Source organism: Phycodurus eques, chromosome 4 (genome assembly GCF_024500275.1).
Source record: "Phycodurus eques isolate BA_2022a chromosome 4, UOR_Pequ_1.1, whole genome shotgun sequence".
NCBI lineage: Eukaryota > Metazoa > Chordata > Actinopteri > Syngnathiformes > Syngnathidae > Phycodurus > Phycodurus eques.
In genome coordinates, this window is record NC_084528.1 from 31,927,755 (window position 1) to 31,954,024 (window position 26,270).

Sequence of the window (26,270 nt, forward strand, 5' to 3'; positions counted from 1 at the left end):
CACTACCTCAGCGTCGTTGTTTGATAGGCTCTCATCGAAGCCCCCCGGAAAGGTGAGTCTTTGGTTTTTACTGCTTGCTTTTTTGGGGACAGAATTGGTCATTCGGTACTCTGCCTTCTTGCCTGCTCGACCTAATTATTACTTTAAATACAGCACAAACGTACAAAAGCCATTTTGCCAACTTTTGCCCGCCAATAAGACGTCAACGTACGTCACCGGCATCGCCAGGAAATAGACCACACCGACGTATTCCTCCAAACTGATTAAATACACGACAATCTACGAAATAAACACGGATACGTATGCAAATAAACGTACCTGGCCAGCCATGAGATATAATGAGTCCACTTTGGGCATAGAAAAGATTCTAAAAACGGGAAGTATTATACTTTAACTGCAGTTTCTCGACGTGCCGTAAAGTGAAATCAAGTGTCGTGTAGTTCTGACCAACTCAAGTTAAAACACAATTCAGAATTTGAGTAAATAAATATAGTTTGGGCCATTTTACAACCCAAATAAATCAAATGTTAACAATGAAATTCATCAGTTCTTCTTCTACTTGAGCTTCCAGGGTTGGAGTCATATTAATTGTATGTTATGTTTTTGTTTATTTAGTATAATTGTTTTAATTTCCCATGTAAACCTCCTAACACATCATCATGTGGCCAATATATGGTACATGTACAAGACCCACACCAAAACTCTTGCATATATGCATTATCTCTAATTCGAACAATGATGATGATTGTTTACCTACACACATTGGCATTCATTGCTCTTTATTAATTAGTATTTTTTTTCTTACACGTTGACAACCAAGGGCAATGTAGGATACATGCTTATTGTACATGCGCACAAATTATTACATATGTCCAATATTTATATTTATTCCAAATGTTATTTCATCCATCCATTTTCTGTACCGCTTCTCCTCACGCGGGCCGTGGGCGTGCTGGAGCCTATCCCAGCTATTTTCGGGCAGGAGGCGGGGTATACCCTGAACTGGTTGCCAGCCAATTGCAGGGCACCAATTGTTATTTTTTAAAATTAAATGTATTGTGCTAATAATAATCCCGCCAGTGGAAATTCAATTATTATTATTATTATTATTATTATTATTATCATCCAATGGCTGCTTATTTGAGGTTATGAGAGTAATCTACACCTTGTGGGGAGCAGAACGTAAAACAGTAAGAATTCCTATTGTGCGTGTGTGTGTGTGTGTGTGTGTGTGTGTGTGCATAAACATGTTTGTCTGTGACCTTTTTGTCATTTCTCAGGAGGTGTCTCCACGGGTATGAGCACTGGTCTGCGCGCGCGCGTGCGTGCGGAGGGGGTGGGTTTCGGGGAGTACTTTATGCCTCCGGAGGGTTGTCGTGTGAAGTGACCCACACACGCCGAAATAATGTGCTGGAGGTGTCTGTGCTGTGAGGCGGGCGAGGCCGAGGGGAGGCTGGTACCGTTTACACGCTCCGAGGTGCTGTTGATGGTTTGTGTGTGTGTGTTGATGGCAGTTGTGCCAAGTAACCAAGTACAAATAGTTTGTTACTGTACGTCAGTAAATTTATCAGGTTTCTATTCTTGAGTATTTATTTATTTTTGATGAATTTTGACTTTTGCTCCTTACTAGGGATGTGCGAGTAGTACCGATACCAGGTATCGGGGTCGGCCTGATACCGGCGTTATTTCAATGAATCGGGTACTCGTGAAGGCTGCCGATACCAGCCACCGATTCTTCAGGCAAAGAAATAAATAAATCTAACCACGACTAAGTCCTCCTTGCCAGTAGTCTGCGCTCCGTTGCAGCGATCCAACACATCGGCGAATCATCCAAAAACAAGTTCCGGCTTCAACTGGATTTATGGAACGCTTTGTTGAGCTGACTGAGTAACCTCGGTGCTGTTGAGACCACTACAGTCAGAAAAAAAGAAACATATTTTGCTCACAATTGTATGTCATTGCGTTGAATACAATTTTATCTATCAAACGTGCTACCAGTATCGGTATTCGGAATCAGTGAGTACTCCAGTGAATATTTGTACTGATATCGCTCCGAAAAAAGTGCTATCGTTCACCTCTGCTCCCAACATTTGCAAGCAGCAGATATCTGTATGTTTTACTCCTATATAATACACTAAGCAAAGCAAATTAATTTATAATGCGCATTTCATACACAAGGTAACTCAGTGTGCTTTACATGATTAAAAGCATTTAAAAAAACAAAGAAAAAAAAGCTTATACACATTTAAAACAAAGAGAAAAATTAAAAGTGCAATTAAAACAGCGTACTGTGCAAGAAATCTCATTTAAGTGAAAATGCTCTAAAAAGCATGAGAAAAAAGAAGAGTTTTTAACCTGGACTTCAAAACATTCCCACATGGGGCTGACGTCTTTCCTGTTGGCAATTTATTCCATTTGTGTGCGGCATAATAGCTAAATGCCGCTTCACTGTGTTTACTTTGGACTCTGTGCTCCACTACTTGACCTGAGTCTGTCGATCTCAAGAGCCCTACTGGGTTTATATTCCATTATCATTTCTTTCATGTATTAAGGACCTAAACCATTTAGTGCTTTATAGACCAGTAGCAGAACTTGAAAATCTATTCTAAAGCTAACTGGAAGCCAGTGTAAAGACTTTAGAATTGGAGTAATATCCTCTAACCTCTTTGTTCTGGTCAGAACCCAAGTTGCAGCATTCTGAATGAGCTGCAGCAGTTTAATGCTCTTTTTGGGGAGTCCAGTCTGAAGACCATTACGATAGTCAAGTCTACTTGAGATAAACACATTGATGAGCTTCTCCTGGTCTGCTTGACACATGCAAGCATTCACTCTGGATATGTTCTTCAGATGGTAGAAGGCAGTTTTAGTCATTGATTTGATATGACTGTTGAAAGTCAAGTCGGAATCTATCAGTACGCCAAGGTTTCAGACTTGGTCTTTGTTTTTTAATGAGTGACTCAAGGTATTTACGAACAGCAATCCTCTTTATTGCCAAAAACAATTATTTCAGTTTTGGGTTAGCTATGATAGTCAAAATTAAATTAAAGAAAATTAAAGTTCTGAAGAATTGGACCCGAGGGTAGCATATACAGGCAGAACGGGAGGGGTCCAAGAACTGACCCTTGAGGGACCCCATAGGTCACTGCCATTCGATGAGATTGAACACTATCAATGGTTATGAAATAACTCCTTTCCTCCAGGTAGGACCTGAACCATTTAAGGACTGTTCCATTTAGTCCTACCCACGTTTGCAACCTGTTCAATCGTATATCATGATCTACCGTATCAATAGCTGCACTGAGATCCAGCAAGACCAGAATTGACACCTTTCCCGAGTCACTATTCATCCTTATATCGTTTAGTACTTTGATAAAAGCAGATTCTGTACTGTGATGAGAACGGAAACCTGATTGAAATTTATGTTCAAGAAATTGCTGAATAAAAATTTGGGACAGGCCGATATGGATTTCTTTTTTAGGCCAATGTCGATATATATGCTGAATAAAATAACTTATTTTGGTAACGTAATGCTTCCAACGACAAAGATTTGAATTACAGCAGAGCATTTGAATGTTTTACAATATTTTGTCCTTAAAAAGACACAGAGCAAAATTGGCAGAAATTGGCCAATTTCTTGCTTATTTTTGCCGAATTTTCGAAAATGTTTTGTTTTAATGTCAACTTTGTCTTGTAAAGTGTTAATGTAAAAAAAAAAAAAAAAAAAAAAAAAATCAGCACAAAATGGCCCATTTTTCCCGATTTGAAAATGGCTTGTATCGGCCGATGAAATCGGTTGGCTGATTCATCGGTCGCACCCTAGTAAAAATCCCTAAATTGTGATTATAGGGAGTCTGGAATGATTCTGAGTGCAATTGCTTTTTTTCGCGCACACAAACACACACAAACACACACACACACACACAGACACACAATTGTAAATGTCTCTCACATCCGATTGATTGTGGCCTAAATTCACTGGACACGAAAGTTTTTTTTTCTTTGTTTTTTTTTAACGAGGGTTTCTGTAGTTTTTGTACTGAAGTACATTTCACAGCCAGTACTTCTTTTAAAATTAATTTTTTATTTTTTATTTTTTTTTTAACTTTTTCTCAAGAAAGGAGTTGAATCAGTAACATTTTTTTTTTCGACGCAAGTATCTGTACTTCGACTTAAGTAGAGATTGTGAGTACCTTTACCACCTCTTGTCGATGGTGTGTGTGTGTGTGTGTGTTGGTGAAGTGGGTTGCAGCTGTGCGCGTGCTTGTCCGTGTCTGTGCAAATAAAGGGTGCAAGGTCCAGAGTGAGAGCAGGGAGGGGGTAAATACAGGTTGGGAAGTGTCGAAGCATAGCATTTCTCTGCCTCACTGTCCACCCGATCACTCCTCATGTCCTCCGCCCCTCTGTTGCCGGGCCAGACGCGCAAGCAACAGCAATTTGTGCGATTTCACAGCTCAGCGGATCCCTAAAACTCTTGACAGCCGTGCGCTGGCGTGGCTCTGACGGGGCGGCGCCAGGATGCGGCGGCAGCGAGTTGGCGGGTGAGCCGTGGAAAGAATGAGGGAGGAGTGTTGTGATGGAGGAGCAGACTAGACGGGTATGTTGGAAATTGAAAATGGAACAACAGTCGAGGGGGTCACAACATCAGCTTGTGTTTCCATGGGAAAGTGTCGCTGAAATCAATTTAACAGTCAATGTAGAACTTTTAGACAGTTGCTACTGCGCAAGCCGTTTTTCCTATCGGAAATAATAAATGGAAATCAAACTCCAACAAACCATTGGTAACTGTACAGACAATGTTTAAAAACACATTTGAACAACTGTCAAGCAGTGTAAAAGTAAGTTAACTGCTCTTAACTCATTCACTGCTGTGCCCGTTTACCATATATTTTTTTAACTGGAATCAAACCGTTGACTCCACCAAATGTGTAGAAAAAACAAAGCGTATATGGACATATGAACACACCGATGTAAAGGTGAAATTCATCCATCCATCCATTTTCCTTGCCTTATCCGAGGTCGGGTCACGGGGGCAGCAGCTTAAGCGGGGAAGACCGGACTTCCCTCTCGCCAGCCACTTCGCCTCGCTCTTCCGGGGGGGATGTTCATTTGAACATCAAAAAATAATTAAATGTATAACAACGTGGGCTAAATAATGGATCCTCCCCTTCTGCTTGCTTTGTTTATCCTGTTATTTTGTATTTGTTATGCTTGTTTGAAAACAATAAAAAACAAAATCACCCCCCCCCCCCCCCCAAAAAAAAACAAACAAACTGTGGTATAGCATTGGTGCAAATGTTGAACGGTGACTAAGTGGGGGAACACGGTATGTCCTATTTCAAGGGCCGGCGACCAAAGAGGGGGTGGGGCCCGTGTGTGGAGGGCGACCCCGAAGGAAGATGCGGAACAAAGCGGCGGAGATAGCGGCAGATATTCCCCATTCAAGGGTTCTTGTGATAAGAGACATCACCCGAGTGATGTGTTTTGAGTGCGGGGTCAAGAGAGGGTTCGAGACGAGTGGTGGGTGGAAGTGTGTGGTGGGTGGAAGTGTGCGATGGGATGGTGGTCGGGGAGGGGGGAGGGGGACGGGGGCGGGGGGAATCAGGACATCTGTTGGGGCTTTGGAGAGGTCAGCCACGGGACAGGAACCCGTCTTAATCCTCCCAGCTGGGCCCGCAGGAGAGGATTTGGACCCGCGCTCGCTCGCTGGCTCTCAAACAGCCGAACCCACAACACAAGCTAATTGAGCCGCGCCGCGCTGCGCTGGCATCGCGCCACTTCCATGTAAAGCCCTGCGCCATGTCACCGCTCGCAGCGGAAAATCTCTTTACTGTCTCACTAAGAACGTTACCAATACCTGGATTGGACGTTAGCCAACTGAGAGTCACTTCGTCACTGCTAACTGTTAGCATCTCAAATTGCGAACTGAAACCAGGACAAGACCAAGACGTTTGAGAGTCGAGACCGAGTTAACACAAAGACCGAGACAACCCGAGACCACGACAAGATCGAGACCGAAGCAAGACGAGACCATGACAAGATCATCCTTTTTCTTCGCGGGGGGCAGCAGCTTGAGCAGGGAAGCCCAGACTTCCCTCTCCCCAGCCACTTCGTCCAGCTCTTCCGGGAGATGCTCATTTAAACATAAAAAAAAAAAAAATAATTAAACATACATATGTTTCTCGGTAAATGCATTGATCCTTTTATTTAAAAAAAAAATGTAAATAAAAATGTTTTCTTAGTAGATAATACTAAGACTATAAATAATTAAAAAATAATGAAAATGTATCCAGAAATAATGCATGGCGCTTCTTTATTCACACATTCATTGACAAAAAATGTATACAAAATTGAAAAATCTAAATCTGTGTGTTCTCACTAAATGCATAATTATATTTTTATTTAAAAAATTTAAGTCAAATGTATTCTGCGTAAATAATACATTCTTTTCAAAAAATAATAATGAATATCAATAAAAATAACAGTAATTTCTCAGTAAATATGGCGTGAATCTTTTTTTGTTTACATTTAACAAATAGAATATTAGAAATAAAAAAATATACATATTTTCCCGTAAATGCACGAAATTATGATTATCATTTTGTCCATTATTTGAAAAAAAATAGATAAGAATCTGGAAATAATACATTGAGCTTATTTATTCACATATTATTTATTTAAAAAAAACCTATTTAAAAATAAAAATATAAATAAATATTCTCAGTAAATGCGTAATATATTTTTAATTAGAAAAATGTGTCCTGAGTAAATAAAATTGTTGATTTGTATAATAAATATGAATGAACCAAAAAGTGGTAATTTCTCAGTAAATAATGCATCAATCTTTTATTTACAATTTTTATCTAAAAAATAGAATATTAAAAAGTCAAAAAATATATAATTCTCAATACTACTGTATGTATCTGGTATGTTATCGTTTGAAGGCGTACAATTTGATGCTCGTTACATTTGTTCGACCTTGGCAGAGGTCCATTCTCGTATTCATACGGGACCCCTGAGAACGGCCCCTCCCCCTCCCAAACATTAGCATACAGGGCCGTGGGGGTCAAGTGAAGGTTCTCTTCCTGATCGGCCAACTGGAAAAGTCCCAGGTTCGGAGGTCACGGCTAAGCCGCCCTATTGGCCGACAGATCGGACGAGTCAAATTAGCCCCCCCGCCCGCTGATCCGCTCTCAGCGGGCCGCCCGTAAAGCGTCAGATGAGGTGCATGTGTGCACATCTTGTACTTAGCGCGAGTCATGACGTCCACTTGGCCGCCGCTCGCCCTGCGTCCATAGCGTGAAAAACCTTCCGGCTCTCATTTCTGTCCGTCCGCGGCGACCTTGCGCGTCCACCAGCGTTTCGTAAGCACTGATTTATCCGCCAAATAAATTTCTCAGCGCCGTCGGAATGCGCTTAAGGTGGGGGGCCGTGGACTAGGTCAAAATGGCAGCTCGTGAATTTAAACCGCAAAAAAAAAGGAGGCGGCGAAGGAGGAAGACAGCAGCATTTAAAAAGTACAACATGTACAACGTGTACAACATGAACTGCGATTCTGCGAAGAAGAAGAACATGGCGTTCGCTATGCCAAGTTGAGTCACATCTAAGATTAATCCCATCATATTGGAAATGAATAAAGCTATATGTAAATGTTGTGGCAATAGTTCCTAAATTACTGTAATATAAGGAAAAAAACCACAAATGCTTCACCAAGAACAGCATATTCTACTAAATTTCCATTAAAATAAACCAATATACCAATCATATTATTTTCGCTACGTAGCTTGCCGAACATTAAAATTCTAAACCCTGCATTGTTGCTTTACAAAGTGGCATTGCCACCTACTGCTCTGGCATCCACATGACAGTGTCTTCAATGTCATTTGTATGCGAACATTTTCAAACATGCGAAAGAAAAAAAAAACATTGGTTATGGTCATGTGAGCATGACCGTAGTTGCAGCTTAACTGTAAACCCACAAACTGCTGTTGTCGTAAAGTTGGTTTATGGTGTTAATGTGAGAAACCTACCAGGCGTCAGACTTTTTTTTTTGGAAGAAATAACGAGCCCCGTTTGGCAATGAAATGTGATTGAAATCATGTGAGAAAGAGAGGGCAAACCAAGAGCAAAAACACCAGGCCACATGCTACATCCCTTTACCAAATTTGGGGAAAAAGGCTTTTTTTTTTTCTTTCAGTATAATCCTGCAAACAGACCAAACAACTCTTTGGTGGAATTATGGAATTAACAAATAGCACTCGGAGTTATTGGCCTCGGACTTTGTGCTTTTATGACACTGAGATGGTGTGTGCGTGTGTGTCTGTGAGCCCCACAGTTCATTTTTATGGCCGTAAATTGCACCGGCGGGGCTCATTTATCTCCTTTTTTAAAAGGTTTTTGTAGCGTGATGGGAGTTCTCAGACTATTTTCAAGCAGGGCTTTGGTTACAAAAACACTTTTTCATGGGGCACTAAAAATGATGAACACTGGTAGATTTTGATTTTAATCACACTGGGTCATGTTTGTCTAGTATACAGAACCGCCGCTTATCGCCTTTGGTGAAAAGCCGCGATATAGAGAGACCATATCATTTTTGAAAATATTATTTTCCTCTTTACATATGCTTCAAACACATTTAAACTTATTAAAAGTGATTAAATTTTAAGTGATTAAAAATCACTCGAAAAAAGTATTCCTTCGCGCCTGTTTTCAAGAACAGACGCTCTTCTTGCTCATAATTAGGCTGCATTTCTTCCAGTGGAGCTCAGTGCTGCCTCCCTAGCATGTTATGGCACAATGTGGTACTACACTGAAAGTGTGCAACTCTAAATTAGGACCTGCCCGTATTCTGTAACCCCCCACAAAAAAAAACGATCGCTGAAAAATCATCGATATATCCGTGCTTGACTGTGTACTTGCACTATGAAGGTGTTGAATGGGATCAATACTTGATCTGATGAACATCCACGCTTGCTTTGCTTTCATTTTCAATGCTTGCCTGCCTTGCAAATAACAATTACTTGCCAAGCGAAGCACAATACAAATTGTTACAGCGCGGCATCTACATGTGGACGGAAATCAATACCCAGGAATTGTTTGTCTTTTCAACTATTTCTAAACACCCAAACTAACATCATGCTAAGATTTTTTCTCTATTGGAAGTAATGAAAATAATTCACTCTGGGAACAAACTGTCATACAAAATAAGTTAACCATTGTAGAAGGTAAAAAAAAAAAAAAAAGCCTGGATCTTAACTTAGACAGTAAGTAACACTGGAATAGTCGTCACAATAAGCCAGAGAAGAAGCAAAACTCAGAGTTAATCAGTGGATGCTCGTAAAATTTTGAATGTAATGGAACTCGATAAGTCACTGATGGTGTAGCGGTACACTCGCCTGACTTTGGTGCAGGCAGCGTGGGTTCAGTTCCCACTCAGTGACGGTGTGAATGTGAGTGCGAATGGTTGTCCGTGTCTATATGCGCCCTACGACCGACTGGCGACCAGTTCAGGGTGTAGTCCGCCTTTCGCCCGAAGTCAGCTGGGATAGGCTCCAGCGTCCCGCGACCCTAACCAGGATAAGCGGTGTTGAAAATGGAATGGATGGAACTCGATAAGTGCCTTTTTAATTTTGTCAAATCCTGCTAACTAACCTATGAATTAACAAACTAACTAACTAAAGTCAGTACTTGAATCGCTCTAACCAACCAATCAGAAGACGCGAAATGCTGACGTTATCAAGGGCCAGCGAGAGAACAAATCTGAAATGTGATTGATTAAAGAAACAGTCCCATTGCTCATCTAGTTGATTGTGAAGGTGGTGGACAGATTACATTGACATGGCAACACAGAGACTTGAATCTGATTGGACAAAAACACCTAACATCCACAAACATGTACTGCGAGCATCAGAGAGAAATGCTACCAAATGAGCAGACTGTTGGGAATAAATGGAGCCTTAATTGTAAATGTGGATCAGTGCTTGTGATTGTATTCAGGCAAGAAAAGAAGGCCTTTGTGGCCCGATCCTACAGCAAGTTGACATTTCCTGGCAACGCCATCATTCAGACGCGGCAAAAAAAGCGTCAACCCTTTCATTTTGGTAACAACCCTCCTCCTCCTCCTCCTCCTCGCCCGTCTCGGGGAGATGGATGAGCGTCGTCGACGGTGGGTTCGGGTTCAGGCGGCGTGACCCGCGAAGCCGTCCATTGCCAAGGGCGAGGAAATAGGCCAGATTAAAGAGCTTGTAAATAATGGCCCATAAACATCTGCCCGTTAGCCGACCCAATCCATCTCGCGCTCCCCATCTGTTCGCCTCCTTTTTCTCCCGCCGCACGCCTTGAATGCATCATCCCCAGCAAACTCGCTCCAACCCAAACAAACACTTGCATTGACCCACGGGTCATGTACAGTTCATTTATGACCCCCCCCCCCCATCGCCTCCACAGTCCCCATGACTCAACCCAAAGACAACAATGGGGGAGCATTGCTCTCATTTTCCTTCCTTGGGTTTGCTTCCATTACATAAAATAAAAATGTCAGTTAAGTTAGATAGTTAGTTAGAAAAGTTAAGACAAAATTGTGATGGCAAATTGATGATTAGCAGGAAGCAGCAAGTAACTAACTGACCTTAGCTAGTTTGTTGGTTGGTTGGCAATTTGCAGGCTGCAGGATTAGACAAAGTAAGTTACTTTGCTGGACCTATATTAGCGGGATGCAGAATTACAGGAAACGGAAACGGCATTAAGATTTAGAGTTTGATAGTTAGTCAATCAGTTAGTGAGTTAGTTAGTCAGTTAGTTAGTTAGGATAAGACAAAAAGATGCAGTTGATGATTAGCAAAATGCAGGATTATAGAAACATCTAAGTGGCAGTTAATTAGCTACTTAGTCAATTACCAGGATTGGACAAAATGAAAATGGCAGTCAGCTAGTTATTTGGCTCCTTAGTTAGTCAGTTAGTTAGCGGGACGTAAATCAGGGGGAGACAGTATTGCAGGAAATGGAAACGTGAATAAGATAGTTGGTTCGCTAGTGCATTATTTAGTTATTTCACTACTTAGTTCGCAAGACAACACTGGGGGCGGGTTGGTTGGTTTTATTTCCCTTCCTTGAGTTTCCTTTTACTTTTTCTGTTTGATTATCGCTAGCAAGTCGCTAATGATTAGAGTGTGATTAGAGTTGCGGGCCTCCCTAACCTTGTGGTGATTAGGCGCGTTTCATGTCAGCTTCTCGGCTGCCATCTGCTCCCCGTGATTCGCGTGGGTACCGGCCGCTGGCAGGTTGGGTTCGTGTCGACGGACCCCTGGTACCGGCGCTGCGCCGGTGCCAAACTGCAGGTGGCAAATGAGCGCAAACAAAGGCTAATTGGTTTGGCCGTCTCACGTTGGCCTTTTTATGTGGCGTCCAAACTTTGAGCGGCCATTGCGTAAGTGTTCGTCCAAATGTTACCAGTAAGCTTTTATTTAATTCTGTGCTGGCGGAGCGTGGTACGCGCAACCCTTGGCATTTATTAGGCTCCTCCTGGCACAATCCCGGTGGGAAAACTGGTGGTGCTTTTAACCACTGTTTTTTGACAGTTGCTTAGTTAGTAGGATGATGATTAGCAGTATGCAGGATTTTGCTAAATAAAATGGCAGTTCGTTAGATAGTTTAGTTAGTTACAGGAGTACACTAAGTAAGTAGTTAAACTAGTTATTTAATCCTAATCCTACTGAATGACTAAGGAGCAAACTAACTGACATCTATCTATTGATCGATTGACCGACCTACGTACCTAGCTACCAACAAACCTCCCAACCAATCTACCAATCTGCAACAGCCAATTTTGGTTTGTGTAATCCTGCATTTAGGTTAGTTAATAAACCGAAAAGCGGATTGCACAAAATGAAAACGTCTGTCAGCAATTTAGGTAGGTACTGTGTTAGCTACTCCCCAATTAGTTATTTTGCCAACTATTGTTAACTATTGTCTTACTAACAAATGCCGAACCTCTCGCTCTCTGCCGCCGGGCGGAGGTATGAAGCGGCGTGAGCACTTAACCCTGTGGAGAGGTCGGGCGAGGAGAGGAAGGGGAAGGCGTTATACACTCGTGCAGCGATGAAGTCGTGATGAAGAGGCCACTAAAGCGCTCGTCAGATGCTCCACTCTCCCGTGCGCCTTCTCCACTTTTTCGTTTTAATTCGGCGTGCGGCGGCGGCCGAGGGCGATCGGGCCCTCCGCACCGCTCTCCTTCATCTCCTGCGGGCGCACTTGAGCCTAATTCTCCCATCTGCTCCTCGGTGAATATTAGCCCACTCGGCGTGGAGATCGATCGGAGGTTAAAAGCTTGCGAGACCTTGGCTTGAGTGCGCGTTGCCAGGCAACGGCCATGTCCCCCTCCGTGGCCCCCCTTTTATCCAGACTCGTCCGACCACCAGGGGCAAGAATAAAGCGGGTGTCCGCACGGTTATTTAGTTAATGTGGAACCTATCCCCAGCTAGTCACTGAAGAACGCAGCTTTTGCGGTTTTTGTACTCTTTTGTGAAACAACTCAAAATGCCAGAAGATACCGTTCAAGCGTCTCTCAATAGGAAAGTAGTACTTGGTGTCAAGGAAGCACAGCGGAACCCCGCATCGTTGTAATTCGGCATTTGCAAACTCACCTATTGACTGATTGTTTTTTGTTTTTTTTTACCTATCCCACGTTATTTGCAAAACCCCCTTATTCAAGTTTGTTTTGACCCGATCCACACATATTTTCTTTTTTTACTTTCTTTTCAATTTCATGTGACGGGGGGGAAAAAACACCAACTTGCTAACTAACTAGCTGACTAGCATTTTAATTTCTTGTGACCCTGATAATCACCAACTAGCTAACTAGCTAGCTACCGTTTTCGTTTCTTGTTATCCCCTGCAAATCACCAACTAGCTAAGTATCTTACTAACTAGCTAAGTGCCATTTTCATTTTTTGTAATCCCACTTTGTTTTTTGTGAGTGCTGTTTGTCAACGGTTGTGAGTCTGAAGGTCATGGGGGGCACATGGTACCATCCCCAGCCTTGATTTCCATCCCCATCAGTGTTTCCAACCCCCCTCTCTTCACTCTTTCTCCCTGACGCGGTGACCTTAACCCCCAGACCTCCATGCGGCGGGGTCACTTAACCTTGAACCCAATTACAAGATAAGGTTACTTAAGCGTGACCTGACGTTTAAATGGCACAGGCTCAGAGACAAAAAAGCTGATACGCCTCTCGCTTAATTCGCTCGGCCATAAAGAAGACGGCCGCCGTGGCCGCCGCCGCTTCGATTTCTCATGCAAAGTGCGACTCAGCAATATGCAGCCCCGATAAGATGGCCGCTGCGCTGCCAGGTGCTTGAACCCGCATGAATTTGTTTTTATTAAGTACATGACTCAATATCAATACCGTGATGAAAGGCTTGTATTAAACTAAGCTGATGTCATTGGCTACATTGGTCATTGCTTACCTCCTCGACAACATTTGAAATAGACCAGCATGGATTTTCTTTAAAAGATGGTTCGATCTTAACCCAGCGGCAAAAAAAAAAGGGTCGGACAAGTCATCATGACAGCACGCACGAAAGTCTATTAGAGTCTCAAGGACCCGTGTCCGAAAGTGAAAAAGTTTGACATGTTAGTTTGAAGCAGTCATTTTGGGTGAATTCCAGGGCTTGTACTTTGACAAATTCTAACGATGATATAGAACCAAATGAGATCCAATCAGAAGCAAATAGCCTCGACAGATAGGCGAAAAACATTTTAGTGTCAAATACACTGTAAAAATGTGGGCGGAGCATGGCCTCAAAGTTTTTATTTTGGGGATTCTTGGGGGGGGAAAAAAATAAAAAATTACCCCTGACATTAGTTTCATTCATCGACATGAAATTGGGTGGACGTGTCTATCATGACAGGGAGCACGAAAAATGTCTGAAAGCCCAAAATCTAACAGGAAGTTGACCGGTTTGGGTTAAATCAGTCATTTTAAGCAAACTCCACAAGTCGTACTTTTTACAAACTCCTACTAGGGAATTCGCTCAAATGAGGACAATGAGAAGCAGCTATCCTTGACACATGGACAGCGCTAAACTGCAAAAAATATGCATTGTTCTTTTTTTTTGTAAATTTTTTTCCATCCATCCATACAATGCAGTGAAAAGGTATTGGCCCCCTTCTCTAATTCTGACGTTTTTGCATAGTTTCCCCACTTTAATGTTTAAGAACATCAAACAAATGTAACCCAAGTGAAGTTAAAATGCTGTTTTTAAATGGTGATTTCATTCATGAAGGAAGGGTGTTCAAAGTGACCTGCTCTGTGTGTAAAAGTAATTATCCCCCTTGTTAAATCATTAATTAATTATGGCTAATCAGTTAATTATCACTGATAAGACTCCAGACCTGTTCAATCAAGAAATCATTTAAACAGAACCTGTCTGACAAAATCAAGTCGGACAAAATATTGGAAAAAGCTGCAACGAAATGGCACGATCCCAAAAATTCCAGAACAGGTGAGAAATAAAATAATTGACATCTATCAGTCTGGAAAGGGTTACAAAGCCATTTCTATTCCAGCGAATCATGGAACACTGGTGAACCTTCCCAGGAGTGGCCGCCCTGCAAAGATTACCCCAAAAGAACAGCAATGACTCATCCAGGAGGCCACAAAGGAACTCAGGACAACTTCTGAAGAACTGCAGGCCTCCTTGGCCTCAGTTAAGGTCGGTTTTCATGACAAAACAATAAGGAAGAGACTGGACAAAAATGGCATCCATGGCAGAGTTCCAGGGCCAAAACCACTGCTGACCAAAAAGAACATTACGCCACATCTTACTTTTGCAAAAAAAACACAACACAACACAACAAAACAAAAACATCCGAATGATTCCCAAGACTTTGGAGAGAGTATTATATGGACTGACGAGATGAAAGTTGAGCTTTTTGGACGATGTGTGGCTCGGTTCATCTGGCGTAAATGTAGCACAGCACTTGAGAAAAAGAGCATCACACCAACAGTCGTGGTGGTAGTGTGATGGTCTTGGGCTGCTTTGCCAGTTCAGGACTTGGACAACTTGCTGTGATTGATGAAACCGTGAATTCTGCTCTTTCACAGAAAATCCAGAAGGAGAATGTTCAGCCTTCAGTTCGTGACCTCACGCTGAAGCGCACTTGGGTTCTGCAGCAGGATAACGATTGAAAACACACCAGCAAGTCAACTTCTGAATGGCTTAAAAAAAGCCACGGCTAGTCAAAGTCCAAACCGTTCATGCTTGAAAACCCTCCATCTTTGTTGAATAAAAATAATTCTGCAAGGGAGAGTGGACCAAAATGTCTCCACAGAGTTGTGAAAGACTCATTGGCAGTTGTCGACAACGGTTGGTTTCAGTTGTTGCTGCTGAGGATTGCCCAACCAGTTCTTAGGTTTAGGGGGCCATTACTATTTCACGTAGGGCCAGGTCACTTTGTATATATATATATATATATATATATATATATATATATATATATATATATATATATATATATATATATGTTTTTTTTTTCATAATGAATGAATTGGCCAGTTAAAAACAGCATTTTTAGTTCACTTGGGTTATATTTGTCTGATATTCACATGTGTTTGATGATCTTACACAAAGTGGGGAAATTATGCAAAAGTATAAGAATTTGAGAAGCGAGCCGATGCTTTTTCTGGGCACTGTACGTTTTCTGTAGTGCTGGGTGAGCTGGAGCCCGTCGCAGGGCACATATACTCAAACAGGCATTCACACTCACTTCGGCACACATGAACAATTTAGACTCTTAAATTATACTTTTTTTGCCATGAATAGGCTCAGTGTTAATCCCTTTTCTTTAGATTAATTTAAGACACGTTGCGTAGATTAGCCTCAGAGCTTCTGTTGCGAAAATGTAATTTGAAGGGAAATAATATCACCTCCATGTTAACGGCTGGCCTCAAATAAAGCCAGGATAAAAGCCAAATAACACGGCGAGAGTTGATTCTGTCATCATTTTGGACTGATGGCGTACCGAGCAGCTGTGTCCTGTCTGCTCACTCATGCACGCGCGCGCTCACACGCGCACACACGCACACAGACACAGACACACACAACAAACCTAACCAAAATATTTACTTGCATCTTAATCACTAATTTTCCATCCACATAGTTTAACTCCCTAGGAATGCAAATCCTTGGGGGGATTATTTTTAAATTTCCTGTTGTTTTAAGGGTCATCCCACACTTTGACCGACACATACAAACAGCATGCGACGATACTCACAGGCATGATTTTATTCTCTCTACTCTTTGGAAACGTCAACTATTACAGGAGCTTAGTTAGGATCTTCTCTGCCTCTTCTTCTTGCTCTTAATTACGCTGCATCTTTTCCAGAAGCGTTAAAAATCAGCAATGCAGCGAACAATGGACTGCGATGCAATTCGGGGGCTCACTGTGCACATTTTGCCGTGATTAATCGGTCTTCTCTGGCGCCCGATTCTGCGCTCCGACGCCGTCCGGCTCGTTAAAGCCGGCCCGGTTGGCTCGAATCCAGCTGGGATAATGCGGCACCGGAAAAGGTAGGGAGTTGAACACAAGACCCAGACGGGTCACACATGATTTCAATTTCCGGCATGCGTTTCTTTTTTTTTTTTAATAGAAGTTTCCTTACGTCCTGTTACAATAGACATGTCCAATAGACAAACCAAACCAAAATGGCTGACTTCCTGTTGGATTTCGGACATGGGTCCTTGAGACTTTTTCGCACGTCCTATAATGATAGACATGAGCGCACGACTTTGTGAGGATTGGTGCGAAATCTCATTTATTCTAACTTTCCAGGGATGCTACTGAGTGAGTGTTGGGGGTGTTGTGTTCACCTCCCCTAAAATGCATTCTATAATTATTAACCTACAGAAGAACCAGATTTATAAAGCCTTTGTGGCGGTACCCTTTTTGTGTAATAATTTTTGTCAAACGTACAGTGTATGCTGTATATTAAAAACTGGTTTTCCACATCATTAACCTGCACACTCGGTTTGTTTTACTCCTCACATTAAAAATAAATGAACAGATGAATGAATGATTTAAACAAACATACGGTGCTCTTACCGGTGTGTATTTATGCCAAAGTCTTGACGAGATAACAAAACATCTGAAAAAACGAATGACGAAAAATGCCTCGTGCACAAGAGGCTAAAAATAATGGCAAGTTTTAATACAGCCGGCTGATTCTGCCACAACCCGGGTCAAACCGGAGACAAACGATCAGCTGAGTGCTAAAAAGAGATGGGAGTCATGAGAGTACAGAGAGTGTGAGTGCGTGTGTGTGTGTGTGTGTGTGTGTGTGTGTGTGTGTGTGTGTGTGTGTGTGTGTGTGTGTGTAGTAGTAGTAGTAGTAGGTGTGGGGACATATTGGGTGGGGGGTGGGGGGTATTAGAGTGAGCAAGCGAATGAATCTGCTCCGGCTGTGGCCCGCTGACCGCCCGTTGAACCTCCCTCTGAACTCGAGATGAACCCTAAACTTGACGATCTACACTCGTGGATCTCCCGGTGAGCCTGGAGAGTGACACGCGCGCGCACACACACACTGCTGTGCTTACAGTCAATGCCCTTAGAGTGCAAAATCACACCTCACACATGCTCGGTTTGAGAAGAATTGACATGACCTGGTCTTTGAATAGTGTCCCAACACTTTTGCACAGTGCAGTGAACCCCTAAGTTAACTAGCTGGCCAGTGTGGATTTACACATTTTAAGGCACCGAGACTGGCGCAAAACAGACCACGGCCGCGCATTGCGGTTGAAGTAAGCCATTTCAAAGTCAAAAGGAGTTTCTCGGCAGCCTCTTTTTGGCAGTTTCCAAAATGCATCAGCTTTCCGTCTTTTACGGTGTTGTGAGAAAATCTGCGACCCTCCCAAAAAGGCTGCCGGGACATAACCAGGGAGCTGTAGATAGTTTTCAAATGATCAAATTGCATTTTTCATCCGTTGGACAAGGACTAACGATTCGATTCTGATTTGCTAGTCATTTATTACTGTCAATGCGACAAATAGTGATTAGGGATTTAGATGCTGAGTCATTTAAAAAATGGTTTTACCCCTCCATATACTTCATACACATTTTAAAGTTATTAAAAAAAAACACTTTTAAAAAGATTCTTTCGCGCTTGTCCTCGCTTTCTCAGTGTCAAGAAATGGGAGCCTATATTATAACATCACTTTGTGGAAACATTAAGAAGACTCTTGCTCGCACAGTTCTCTAAAAAAGAGGCAAAACATGCTTGCTTCACGCTGTTTGTCAGTCCGATTCGAAGTTTACTGTAAAACTGGCGCAGAAAACAAATGACATTTCAATATTGTATATTTAAACATCAAAATGTTCAACCAAACCTTATCATTTTGTCGAATGAAAGTCCACTAGCTTAATGATAAGATATAATGCGAAAGGCCATTGAAGGGCTAATGTAAATTAGCAAAGATTAAGGAAATCGTAAACCGTCAATCAACTGTTACTTTAACGCACACGGAGCAGCATCACATACAAACAGAGCATCTTATCTTTATCCGCAATGGAAATTCACTGTTCCACCAGTCTCCAAACTGAAAACAAATCAAGGAAAAGCTGGCATGTCATTACAAATAATTTTAAACATCGCATCTATACAAGTCTTTTTTTGTTTTTGTTTTTTTCAACAGAAATGAAATCGAGGTCATTATTCCTGAAAGTCCAGAATAAGGTTCATGGTGAATCTGAAAGACTGCGAGTTGATCTCCAAACAGTGAGTGGAAGCAGTGCAGTGCAGTTCTTGGTAGGTGGCGCTGTCCCCGACATCTCCCCCACCTGCCCACCTGTCAATCACGCCGTCTCCGAGCCCAACGTCACTCGTCCTGACCTCAGGGGAGGCCCAAATCCAAACATCCCCCCAACCCCCTTTGCTTTCTGGTGGTCTCTCCCGTCCAACGGCCGTCACAGCGACCACAGACATGATTTCCCAGACGCAAGCTAATCCCCTTCTTCTCATTAGAGGAGCTGACTTTTTTTTAAACACGGATATTGACAAGCGTTTGACCCTCGGTTTGCGCCAATTGACCGTCGGTAAAAAACAGCGGTCACGGACATCGATGCGCCGGCTGGGAGCTCTGATGGGACATCCAGTCCAGGTCCTTTTTTTTTGAATTCAAAAAATAAAGCTAACACCACCAAATGACAGCAATTTTGAATACAATGATAACATTTCAATATGTCATCACTGTCTCCAAAATGACTACTTTTCACGAAATAATCCCCCAAAAATAATACAATGTTGCTTGAGTTAGCAAACATGACATCATTGAAGTTGGTATTATGCCTTATATTGCTTTCATATAAGGTTGCGCAGCAACATCAACAACTTTTCTAAACTCTATTCCAAAAGTCTAAGAGCCATGAGTGATGCAATACAAAAAAAAAAAAAAACATGAGTTAATAGGTGGAAATGAATCTGCACGCATTGTGCTTCCTTCTGCACTGAAACATTACAACGATTCATTTTGAGAAAAACAAGCTCACTCAAATGAATGTAACCAAACTATTGTCACTCATTATTGTCGCCTGTGTGGAGTTTGCATGTTGTCCCCCGTGCCCGCGTGGCTTTTCTCCGGGCACTCCGGTTTCCTCCCACATCCCAAAAACATGCACGCTAGGTTGATTGGCGACTCTAAATTGCGCGTAGGTGTGAATGTGAGTGTGAATAGTTGTTTTTTTTTAATCTGTGCCCTGCGATTGGCTGGCGACCGGTTCAGGAGTGTCGATTCTTGACTATGATATGCGGAAAGAGGATTGTCTCAGTTACGTGGGGTTCACACCTACAGATGATCGGGCCAAATTGAAGCTTTTTCTCTCCCTATTGATGAGCTGCGATACAGCAAAGGTTCACTGTATGCCACACCCTATAAGAATATTAATAACACTTCCCCCCATCGTGTGGGGTCTCTCAAATGTAAAGAATAAGGAGCCTACAAATGTCAAAGTCGTGGTGGTGCGTATTTGAGGGGACTTGACTTTATGGCCGCCATGTTGTGTCCCATAAAGCGTAACAGAAGCCAGCTGGTAATTATTCTCCATGTTTTTATAGGCAAAGCGTCATTGTGGCCGAACGACGACTGGCGTCAAGCTGCCCTTGACCCTCCTGGCCGCCTGCAAATGGATGGCAGGGTGAAACGAAACGTGTTTGGATCTTTCGGTACGGCCCGCAGGGACAGTGGGAATTGTCCATTACGGATTTTCAGGTACTTTCCTTGAGAATATATTTTTCTGTCAACTTTAGACTTTGACTCCCTCCTAAAATCATATCTGTACTTTATACTGCTTGTTTTTTTAACGAGGTGTTAAAAAGACAAATAAAGGGAAGTGAAGTCCTATTGGGGTCTTATTCGAAGGATAAAGACAGGAGCAGCGGCGACACAGCGGAACGAGAACCAGGGAGCAAGATCGTTTCCGTCGGTGGCCTTACTGTCGGCTCTTGAGCCAGGCTAAAATCCACCGGCTTCTCCGTCTCAGGCCCGGTACACGTAAAGATACTCAGGTTGTTTTTGTCACGATTTTGCCCCTTCCCGACAAAGGACAACAAACACTAGATTATGTTATGATTTTATAAGATTATCTGATAAAAGGATCTTGTGGTCCAAGGTGTGTTGAGAATGAATTTGTCCCGATAACGGTGTCCGAAACAGATCGAGGCGACAGCGTTAAATATTAAACATGTCCACTATTTACGACGACTCGTGAGTCCTAACAAGTTAGCCCTGACTCCCGACTACCGACTTCGTGCATCGAGACGTGAAACGGAAAGTAGCCAATCAAGGCGCGACCTGATTGAGGAGCAAAGAAGCGGCCAAAACGACAACAAACTAGCACAAAACAGCAGCCGTTAGCATCATTTGGGCGCTCACCTCTAGCTTGCTCGATGGATTACAAAGTCCATGTTTTTTTCCACATTTTTTAAAATTCTTTAATTATTTCGAGATTTTTCGGTAAAAAAAATAATCCCAAAACTAACATCATTCCCTGCTCTCGCGTGTCTTCTTCCATGTTGTGACTTGTATGTTTCTTCTTCTTCATTTTTGTTAGCCCACGTTTGGTCACGGGTGATTGTCTTGGAAGATCGGATTCTAGTTCGGTGGTGGAACAAAAACTTTCTGGGCGCGGTGTGCTGCGTTGACGTTTTCGCTCGTCATGTCAAACTCCCCCCCGGCCCCACCCGTTGAATCCGTCTGGCTGTCAGCTCAACACAGAACCCGACCCATTCCGCTCGCCGCTGACCTGTCCGTGACCCAACTCTGCACTCTGCCTTCCCTCCTCGCTCGCTGGGGGGTTAGAGAGTAGATCAAACGCTAACACAACTACTGTGACTGCGGCAAAGGGTTTGATTGCGTCGTGGTGTGTGTGCGCGCGTGGTGACTTTTTGACACAATTGTGGAAGCCAGAGAACGCCGGTGGGCCAAAGGGCGACGGCGTACTTAGCCTGACTTCGACCACTTTGCGACGGCCACCGTTCAGACTAAAGGCCGGTCCATTAGGGACGGCGTGTTGGCCCGGGGCGGGGGCAAGTTGTGCACCAGGCGGGCGAAAAGCCAACGATTTGTGGATCATTGCTTTACACAGCGGCGTGTTCATTGTGTTCATTTGGTCCGCAGCGGTCATTTTAGCGTCAATTTGCCCATGTTCAGGGGACCGTCGAAGGATATCAATGAAAACAAATTCTGCCCCTGAACTCACTTTTATTTAGTAACATGAAATTGGGTCTGCATATATATCAGGATTGGACCCATAAAAAGGCCTCAAGAAGCCTTGCCTGAAAACACACAGGAAGTGTAGTATATGTTTTATGCTGGAATTGTTCATTTCCAGGAGTGCTTCATAGGATAGCAGCAAAGTTGTTGTTTAAAAAATAAATAAATAAATAAATTTAATTCAGCCCCCGAAGCTGGTTTCCCTTGGCAACATGAAGTGTGATCGTCATGACGTGTCATGAGTAGACTCCCAAAAAGTCTCCAGAAGCCATGTCCAAAAAGAGAGAGAAAAAAGTTCACTTTCTGTTTGCAGCAGCCATTTTCTTGTCACTTCCGCCATTTCCAGGAGTCCTTCAAAACATAGCAATCGAGTTTTTTTTGTGTGAAAATTCTGCCTCCCTTAGCAACATGATATTTGATATGGATGTCTCATGAGGAGACTTGCAAAAATGCCTGAAAAGACACAGGAAGTCTGCCAATTTGGTTGGATGTGGACATTTTTGGGTCATTTTGTCCATTTCCAGGGGTGCTTCAAAAGATAGGAATGCAGTTTTAGTCCTCTAATCCTAATTTAGAGTTGCATGCCACCTTGTGCCACAATGTGCCAGGCATCATATAAAATGATACGATAACGGCATATTTGTAAAATATGTAATTGCATGCGGCAATTAACAAGCGCCTGTCTGCTTCGGAGAGGCCATTTTGTGTGTGAAGACGTTAAATTACATAAAGCAACAACAACAGACGGCTCACATTGTTCGTGTGCAGCAAGTGGAATTGACCACACACACCGTACTGTACTGTACACGCTCACAAACACACACGCACGCACACACAATCATCATCATCATCAGCGCCAATTAGCGCAGCTGTGACCTCACACGTCCGGGTCAGCGCTTCGCAGCACAACGGAACAAAAGGAAAAGTTGTCCCGGAATGCGTGCTCCCAATTAGCGAGGGCGCTGCGCGGCGCGGCGCACAATGGCGCAGGTGAGAAGTTGGACGGGTCCGGGCGTCGCGCTTTCCACCCGCACAATGTGAGGACAACGCATCGCCTGTGACCCTCGCAGGCGATGCGTTGTGGAAGACCCCGCGCCTTTCAGAGCCTGCCAACGTGACGTAACACCGTGGAAATTGGGTTCTGGTAGTTTTTTCACAAATATCCCTCTTAATGAATCTACAGTATGCGGCACAAGACCAATCGGAATTTCCTACACTCAATTGCTGCTGGAAACGATCCAGTTTTTCAGATTTGATGATGAAAGAAGACGACGGTGCAATTAAGCTGCAGTCGTCGTTCTTTGCGAAGGATAAAGAATGTATGCCTGTGAGCTTTGTGAGAGGTTCTGTCATCATGTTGCTACTGTTTGTGTTCAAATATAAGTTGTTTACAAGTTAATCATTAATGCTGGTTTTGTGAGCCCGTCTATGGCGTTTTACATTGTGGGTTAGCAAAGTGATGTAGTTCGGTTGAATCCGCAATGTGAAATTCTCTGTTTAATTTGAAAATAAACTTCGAGCGGGAGCTTGAGCAAGGCACTTGGCTTCTTTTGAAGAGCGGTTGCCACCGTCTAGCCCTCGTGACGCAAATTTTTGCTTGCAACTCAAGACAAAAAAAAAACGGCTCCTGTCTCAAAAGATTAAGTATATAAGTCGACGTATATCAGCTCAGTGCTTAATTCAACAATCCCACTTTTCACACCGAGACGGGATTATCGTTATTTCAGTATTCATCCTTTTTTTTTTTTTTTTAACACTTTTTTGTTTGGTGTATGCGGTGAGATTTTCTCATGTAAAATGTGTGCCTCGTCTTATTATTAAGAAAAGAAGAAAATAATAACAATAACAACCCAGAACTAACCGGAACCCGAACCCTCAACCAGAACCCAATTCCTAACACACGAACCCACAACCTCTAAGCTAACACTAACCTCAACCAAATCCCCAACCTAACCGGTCTCACCTACCCCGAGCCATAACCTGCTAACCTTACCCTTAACCCCAACCTCCTTGAAAAGATCAAAATGAGGCTTATTTGTTTCCGTTTTGTTGAATTCAGCCCCTAAAGCCAGTGTCCCTTAACAACAGGATTCTTCTTCTATTTCCTGCCTGAAGTTACGTTGCGACAAATGAGACGGCAACATGACTCGCTGTTGATGGCGCACGTGCGCCCAGGTCAAAAAGCGTCACGGGACCCGCGCCCGCCCTGGGGGCACCTTCCAATCAAACTTCTTTCAGCGGCAATTACGTCGTCCTATTTGCACGATGGTCTAACGACATCCAGTCTGCACACGCGACGGCCGTACACTTCGTGTCGCATGCAGCCGAAAAAAAGTGGCACAAATAATGACATTGAGACTCATCATGTAGTTGAGCAACGATACATATTTGTATACAGTGGACAGTAATATTTGTATATATTTATATTGGTGGTTCACCAACTGGATTATTTTTTTCTGTGAAAAACTCGCCCATTTGCATTCTGTGTGGTCTATCTGAAATGGCACAAGATGGCACCAAAACCCTGTCTAAAAGGGAAAGTAGTACTGCACCTACCCTTTTTTTTTTTTTTTTTTTAATCACATAATACGTTCCCGACAAACCCACAATAAGTGAAAGTCCATATAAAACCATACAAACCTTGTAAAAACATGAGATTTATGATAGCTTTCCCTATACTACATGCTTTTTCGTGGCTTATTGGGAGTATATCAATACTTATTCAAGAATTATTGTGTAAAAAAAATCATTTTTTAAAATGCAATTATAATGGCCATTAATTATTCACAGATTTGCGCTAGTCACGGGGGGACAGGGATAGCGGATAGCGGCGGTACCTTTTCTCACTCTCTCGCTGTCAAGAAATTTGAGACTTTCATATATAACATCACTTCGAGGAAATGAAAAGAAAAAAGACTCTCTTGCTCGCCCAGTTTTCCAAATAAGCGCTACGAGCCCGTGCTTGTGTCAAGCTGTTGATTTGTCATTCCCAGTCGACGTTTTACTGTAAAACCGACACAAGCTGACAATGAGACTGAAACCAAACAAACCATATCGTGGCTCCCTTCAAATGGCGCGCTGCGGTCCAGGTCCGGACCAAGTGGGAGCCTCATGCGGTCATTCGTTGTTCATCGAAGATAAAGTATGTGCCGCCATTTTGTTCTCACTGTCACAGACTGCATACGGATTTGAATGGAAGATAACTGCGCCTTCATTCCGTGCAACCGAAGTCTGCTAGCTTAATGCTAAACAATAATGCGAAATCCCATGGACAAGCTAACGGAAATGAGCATAGAAGTAGTAAGTATAAACGTTCAAACAATTGCTACTTGAACACACGCGCACAGATTATTTCTCGAGATTATAAATATTCACCTGGTGTGTGTGTGGGGGTCTGTAGCAAATCTCCCGCCATAAAGTTCGCTGTACTTGTCACTTAAGTGTGTTATGTGCATGTTATTTTTTTTCGCACCCTGCATGCGCTACATTATTGCTCGATTTTCGATGCGTTGATTTGTTTCATACAACTGGGATACATAAACGGGAATAAATCATACTGTAAATTATGGGTTGTTGCGTTTTGTTTTGTTTCGTTTTTTTCTTGGAGAAACAGCAACGTCAAGCGTGAGCCGTCGTGGTTGTTATTTGTCGGCCCGTTATGACACTTGCCCGCCAAAGCAAAACACTCAATAAAGCCCGGGGGCCATGTGAACATGACTTAGTGGGTCAAACGCAGCCTGCAGACAACACACATGCATTCGAGCATGTGCTAGTGTGTGTGTGTTTGTGTACGTGTGCGTGCGTGCGTGCGTGTGTGTGCAGAAGCAGAAGGCACTAAAAATAAACCATCTGAAATATTTAACTTAGTGACCCAGAAAGGCGCCCCAGCGTAATCGCATGTTTGTACAAGCCGAGCGCGACAGCCATGATATGATGAGGCCGCTCGCGTCGCTAATAACGCGTCAAACCAAACATCCGTTCCACGTAAAAAACAATCATCACAATTATGTATGAAGAACCTGATTTCCGGGATGCAGGTTTATGTGTGACAAAAACGTAGCACACCTTGGACTTTTGTTCAGACAGGACTATACATGCAAAATTTATCATATTTTTTTTTCTATATTCTATAATGAAATGTACATTATAGTTTTATTTATTTGTATGAAACATTATTTTTCATAGGCGGCACGGCGGGCGATCGGTTAGCACACCTGCCTCCCAGTTCTGAGGACCGGGGTTCAAATCCCGGCCCCGCCTGTGGGGAGTTTGCATGTTCTCCCGGTGCCTGGGTGGCTTTTCATCCCAAAAATATGCGTGCTAGGTTGATCGGCGACTCTAAATTGCCCGCAGGCGTGAATGTGAGTACGAATGGTTGTTTGTAGGTGCCTTGCGACTGGCTGCCGACCAGTTGTGGGTGTACCCCGCCTTCCGCCTGAAGATAGCTGGGATAGGCGCCGGCACGCTCGCAACCTGCGTGTGGAGAAGCGCTACAGAAAATGGATGGATGGA

At 43.0% G+C, this 26,270-nt stretch overlaps 1 long non-coding RNA gene across 1 annotated transcript; it reads left to right on the forward strand.

Annotated features, from left to right (window-relative positions):
- LOC133401848 (uncharacterized) lies at window positions 1–26,270 on the forward strand. The gene is made up of 3 exons (XR_009768477.1): window positions 1–52; window positions 18,684–18,796; window positions 20,102–26,270. It is a non-coding gene; the product is annotated as an uncharacterized LOC133401848 (long non-coding RNA).